Below are 6,553 nucleotides of genomic sequence, written 5' to 3'. Positions count from 1 at the left end.
AAAACAGTTAGAAATTATGTGATACTGTCAACAAATATTATTGTGCCTACTGATCTTGTTATTGTTCTTATTTGTTATTGGTGATTAATGAATATTTGGCTCATTAATAACTTCTTTGTTCAAAATATTCTGAAAAGTTATATAAGAATGTGTAAATTAAGTTGAATTGATAATATATTCCTTTGAATGTGAAGTTTTTCTTGAACATTAGACTTAGATATTGACGAAATGCATAAGTGCGTTAAGCATTATTTGAAAATTACTTCTTCAAATAATAGAATTTTATTTATTTATTATTTTTGTACATTACATCAAACAATTTTTCTTTTTATTTATAATCGAAACAAACCTTCAAAATTTTTAAAGGAAAAAAAAAACACTTTTGTTCAGGACGTTATTAATGACTCCAGCTACAAATTAAAAATTGGTTGGCAGCACGAGCTGATCGATTTTTTCTAAAAAGTAGGAATTTCTCTCACAAGTATCTCAAAACATTTTTTAATTACGTTTTATTTTAATAACTTAACAAAATAAAACTCTTGAAATTAATGCGATGGCATAATTATTTACTTATTTATCATTATTATTTTAGACTTAGAACTTGGCTTTGCAGTTGGAATATATAATCAAATAAACAAAAATAAAATGTATTACCTGATTTTATACTGTCATGCAAAATAGAATTTTTTCTTGGATGTGTGTGACAGTAATTGTCATTTCTCTATGTGGAACAGTGCTCAAAAAATGAACCCCTCTGAATAACTTTTGATCGAATAGTTGGATCTTCACGTTCTAGGATTCAATTTTAATGGTTCAAGAGAGTCATTTCAAATATGCTAATTAATTCATGCAGACGATATTAAATTACAAAATCAGACATAAACGTACATTCTCTGAATTAGCATGCCTTTTTTTCCATGGATTCGAATTTCTGACCCCCAAAATATAAGGTGTAATCTTGAAAATAGGGGTCGAAATATTTTGGTCTGGAGAGCAGTCCAAAATTTTGACTCCAGAATGCTAATTTAATTCTTTGCCTATTTTGCCATATCTCGAGAACTTTTCAAACGAATTGAAACATTTTGACACAAAATTATAAAATTCGTTTATCCAAAGAAAATTCCATGCAAAATTAAATATTTAGTATATATTTCTAATTTAATAACAGTCAAAAATATTTAGAATTGTAAGATATTCAATTTTTACATCATTTCAAAGAATGCGTTTTTACGTGACAAAATACAAATGTGAGCAAAATCGATCGAATAGTTCCTGTGAGTCCTAGAATGTGAAGAGCTGATTATTAGATCAAAAAATATTCAGGGTGTTTCTTCTTTTGAGCACTGTGAGTTATTTTTCACCGTTGTGAGACAGGCATGTCAAACCAGCCGCTCAAAAGTCAGTTACAAACTGTGGGCTCACGAAGAATGAAGAAAAAAAAAAGAAAAACTTATTTCACATTTTCATAAACTTCACTCATTTTCAAATTTTTAACAAAATTCTGAAATGGTATTTTTCTAAACTCAAAGTATTCAGTTTTGATTAAAATTAACTATTAATATTAAAATGCATCCATTTCTTTAGCTCAAGCATAATATTGTTGTTATTAATAACTGGATCACGAATAATTATTATTCGTAGGTAGAAAATTTGTAAAATTATGAGTATAATAGTTAAAATTTCAAATATATTTATATTAATTATTTTATTATTACGTACATTGACGAGATATTTTACATATTTATTATTTATACGTATATTTTTCTTTGCGTATTTTTATCTGCTCTGGTACTTAATGTGGCCTACATAAGAGATTGAGTTTGGCATGCCTGTTGTAAGAGATGTGATTTATTTTCAAATGATCGGAGGAAATTCGTTCATGAGGCTGCTTTTTAAAAGCTCTTTCGTCATAACATTCCAATTTCTTTTATAATATTTGTAAATACTTTTATCCATAACTGTTAGGTTAACTTTTATCCATCTCTATCCAATGATAATAAAGCTAGCTCAAAATTTAAAAAATAATCCTAAGTTTTTAACATTTGAATATTTAAAAAAAACTATTGTCATACGTATTAAAATTCATCAGGTTTGACAAATATTTTTGTTATTAATAACTTTCTTTTAAAGGAAAAATAAATCACTCAATATATGCTTTTTTATTTTTAAATCGAACATCCGTTTTTAAATATTAGTTCATTTTTAAGCTTAGTATTTTATTTATTTTATTTAATTTTTTTAATTTTTTTAATTTCTTACTTTTTTAACTTTTAATTTTTTTCAATTAGTTTGAATTTTTATTTTCTATTTGTTAATTTTTTACTTTTTTTAAAATTATTTATCTTTTATTTTTAATTTAATTTATTTGTGTTTACTTTTCATTTTTATTTATTTTTTATTTATTTACTTATTTTTTTGACGAAAGAGCTTTTTAGTAACAATTACCTTAAAAGTTAATTGAGAAATAGGAAGAAAAAGAAATTATTCGGGTTTTGGGGTCAAACACGACTGACAGCGAATTTCCTTATGAAATTTTTTTTCTTTCTATTTTAAACTGATTATTCTTTCCTCTAAATTTCTGATGGTTGGTTTGTGGAGGAGTATAAGAGAGATACTCACACGAGGCTGGTTGAGGTAAAATCTGGGAATTTTGGGTTTGTGAGATGATGCCCTAAGCACCATAGGACACTTTTTCAAGGTGTTTAGGGCATCCGATAGCAAATCTTAAGGACCTAGGCTCTATCCCTACCGGTGACGCACAAAGAGCTCTTTCGTACTCCTTTACTGGTCTGATGCAAAGCGGTAATTGACAATCAAAATTCTTGGTTAATCTCCATTTTGCTGCATTCACTGTATATTTGGGTTCTTTTATTATTTAGCATTATTTTTTTTTTTAGAGAACGGATTTTATTTACGGCCATCAAGTCTTTTTTTTTTATTTATATATATTGAAATGAAATATTTACTCACCGACATCGTGTTTGTCCCAAGAAACTGGAATGTGGAAATTCCGCTACCGTGTCAATTGTTATTGACTTTTGGGTCGGGAAATGCCAAAAAAAAAATGTACCAGTCTCTGCCTTACCTGGTTCAGTTCACAAACAAGGATACGTTTTTCATTCAGAAGGATTTGCTTTTTCTTTTTTCCCAAGTTTGATTGGCAGTGTTCTGTTGGGTGTATCGAGTCGTAATGGTTTGGGCGATTGACTGAGTCAAATGGTGGGATATATTGAGTAGATTTGTGGATACTACAGTATATTTTCTTAATGCTTCGATACCTTCTAAATTCCACAAAGCTACAAGCAGCTACGTGTTCTAAATGGCAAGCCCAATATATCAAGTTATTTATTTGAAAAATGTAGTTTTTAATCTGGATGCCGGGAGGATAATTATTAAATAAATTATGAATGAACAACTTCTTTCCACATGACCTTCTAACTTTGATAATTATTTCAAATTAATATCTCAAAATAGAGAAAATATTTATGCCTTAAATATTTTGTTCAAAAATAATACTGAGCAAAATAAATTGATTTCGAAAAATAATATTGTATTAAGCAATAAATACTGGATGTAATGGTTTAAGTGCTGCATAATCCATTTATTTAAGTTCCCCCCAAACAAAAATTTTTTTTTAAACATTACAAATAAAAACTATAAAAAATTTAAAAATTTTATCACTCTAAATAGTTTGTTTCTTTTTTAATTACAATTCTTTGTTTCATTTTTAATGTTTTGTGAGAATTTTTTTTAAAAAAATACATAAATTTAAATTGGTAATATTTTTTAAGTAAAATGAGACTATTTAAAAAAAATATTTATTGCAATAAAAAACAATTTGAAAATAAAAAAGACAAGGATAAGTTTTATTTGGTCCGTTTTATTTTGCACTATAACTAATTTTTATATTAATTGAAATTTTTAAAATTAAAAATATTTTTATTATTAAAAGTAATTTTTATTATTACAAATATTTTTGAATATTAAATTAAAAGTTTGCATGCCTGAAAAATAAATTGGTATTTATACTTGATAGTTTTTATAATCTTCGGTCAATATCACTATTATATACATATAATGTTATATAATAATTATGTAATAATTATATTGCACGTAAATATCAAATTAATTGTAACTACTATATCATTTTTTTAACCGTATTGTGAAAGAAGTTTACGTGATGAACCATTAAAACTTCATTTTTTTTAATAAATGCAGAAGTTTTGTAAATGAATAGTGCATTTTATGAAGTGTATTATATTAATACGTATTATATGAATATTTTGCATACGAATAGTGTACAGCTTTATTTAATTTTAATCACTTTTTAAAAGCATTTGAGTCCCTTACAGAAATAATGGCATGCGTTGAATCATGTAATGAAAATAATTAATAGTTGATGTATTTTGTTCGCATTTAAATCTAAAATTAAATTTTAATCTTATTTATCCCATCTATATTCACTCTAAGCAGTAAGATGCACTTTTTTTATTAGACGTGTGACACAACATTTGAAACTTTTTCGGAAATTTGTCTGCATGCCTCTAAAATTAAAATAAACTAGTATTTGTGCATAATAGTTTGTATAATAAGCTCACCGGACAAAAAATTAATCACCCTAGTGCGCAACTATCGATGAATCGTTAGGTTTCGTTAGATGACGCAGTGTTCAAGTGACGTGCTCAACTGCGTGCTCACTGCTTCAACGTGATCAAAGGCAAGTAGCTCAAGTCAGTGAGATATTTTTATTTGAAGTGGAAATTGTGTGTAAATATGAGTAAATGTAAGAATGTGATAGAGTGGCAAAAAGGGGGCAATCGTGTTTGGCTGTGCCCATGGTCATACGGTGAATGAAGTTGCTGGATTTGTTGGTGTTTCGATGCGGACTGCTCAACGTGTCTACAAGCAGTGGTGTAATATACGTTGTCACAAAAGACGACGTCAGAATTGTGGTCGGAAAAAGATCCTCCATGAAAATTACCACAGACGTGTTTCACGACTTGTCAATCAAAATCTCTTCCGAATACGACAGGAATCGCTTCAGTTAGTAAATGAAGGTCCATCCCAATCTGTTAGTGAGGAAATATTGCGACGGGAGCTGAATTCAATGAACATTTGGAGTCTTGTAAGAGGTCACGCAGGAACATGAAGCTGCCCCACTTCAGTGGGCTAGAAGTCCCCGGACGTGGACAGTTGCTGACTAGGGGAATGAAATATGGTCTGACAAATCACGTTTTTGCCTTTATTCAAATAACGTACGTCGTCGAGTGCTACGAAGAGCTGATGAAGCATTTCATCCTGTCTGTGTGCAAGATTAAGCCGAAGGTGGGTCTGTCATGTTTTGGGGGTCTTTTTCTTATTATGGGTCGAGCCTCCTCACTAAGGTGGCCACTAACATGAACCAACATGTTTATTTGAGCATTCTGGATGATTAGATGTCGCTTTTCAGTCAACATCTTCATGAGGAGTGTGTTGTCGATACCCCTATTTTTCAAGATGACAACAACAAAGTTCATCGGGCTGAAAGACTATGTAACTGGTTTTATGAACATTCAGACCCCCAATTACATCTCGACTGGCCTGCAAAATCACCTGACTTGAACACCATTGAAAATTTGTGGAACAACGGGTGGAACACCGAAATCAGCATTCTCGCAATTTTGTGCGTATGCGAGATCAAATCTTCATCGAGTGGCTTATACTGGATTCGACGTACCTGCAAAACCTTGTGGACTCACTTCCTAACCGAATCCAGATGGTTATCAAATCCAGAGGTGGTGTTACACGGTATTAAATGATGTTTTTCACGATTTCTCTAAGGGTGACAAATTTTTTGTCCGGTGAGCTTATGATCTTTCGCTAATAACATCTTCACTGAATCAAATAAATTTTATATAATACTTGTATAATGATTATATTGCATGTAAATATCGAATTTAAATATTAATATTACGAATTTTAATATTAAGTTAAAAATCTGTAGGCCTGAAAGAAAAATTATCATTTATACTTGATAGTTTGTATAATCTTCTGTTAATAACACACTGAATCATGCATATAATGTTATATAATATAATTATATTGTATGTAAATATCAAATTAATTGTTACTATATCATTTGTTTATCCGTATTGTGAAAGAAGTTGCGGATTATTTATTTCTCTGTATTGTTATATATGTTTCATTATAAAACACGAAAACCTTTTTTTTATTTCTTGTAAATAAATACATAAGTTTTGTAGATAAATTGTGTGCTTTATTTAATTTTAACTATCTTTTTAAAAGCATGTTTGTCTTTTGCAGAAATAATATCATGCGTTGAATCATGGAAAAGTAGTTAATACTTAATGTATTTTGTACATATTGAAATATGAAATTAAATTTTAATCTAATTCCTACTCGCTCTAACTATTCACAAGTAGTCAGATGCACTTTCTTATAAGTTGTATGACACAATATTAAAAACCTTCTTGGAAATTTTAATTTTAATTTACTCAGTAAATAAAAGTTCGTGATTAATTTACAAGTATGAATAATAATCAACAGGAATAAC

Source organism: Parasteatoda tepidariorum, chromosome 5 (assembly GCF_982258835.1).
Source record: "Parasteatoda tepidariorum strain Cologne lab strain chromosome 5, Ptep-v5.0, whole genome shotgun sequence".
In the NCBI taxonomy this organism is placed as follows: Eukaryota; Metazoa; Arthropoda; class Arachnida; order Araneae; family Theridiidae; genus Parasteatoda; species Parasteatoda tepidariorum.
Note: the sequence above shows the minus strand (reverse complement) of the source record.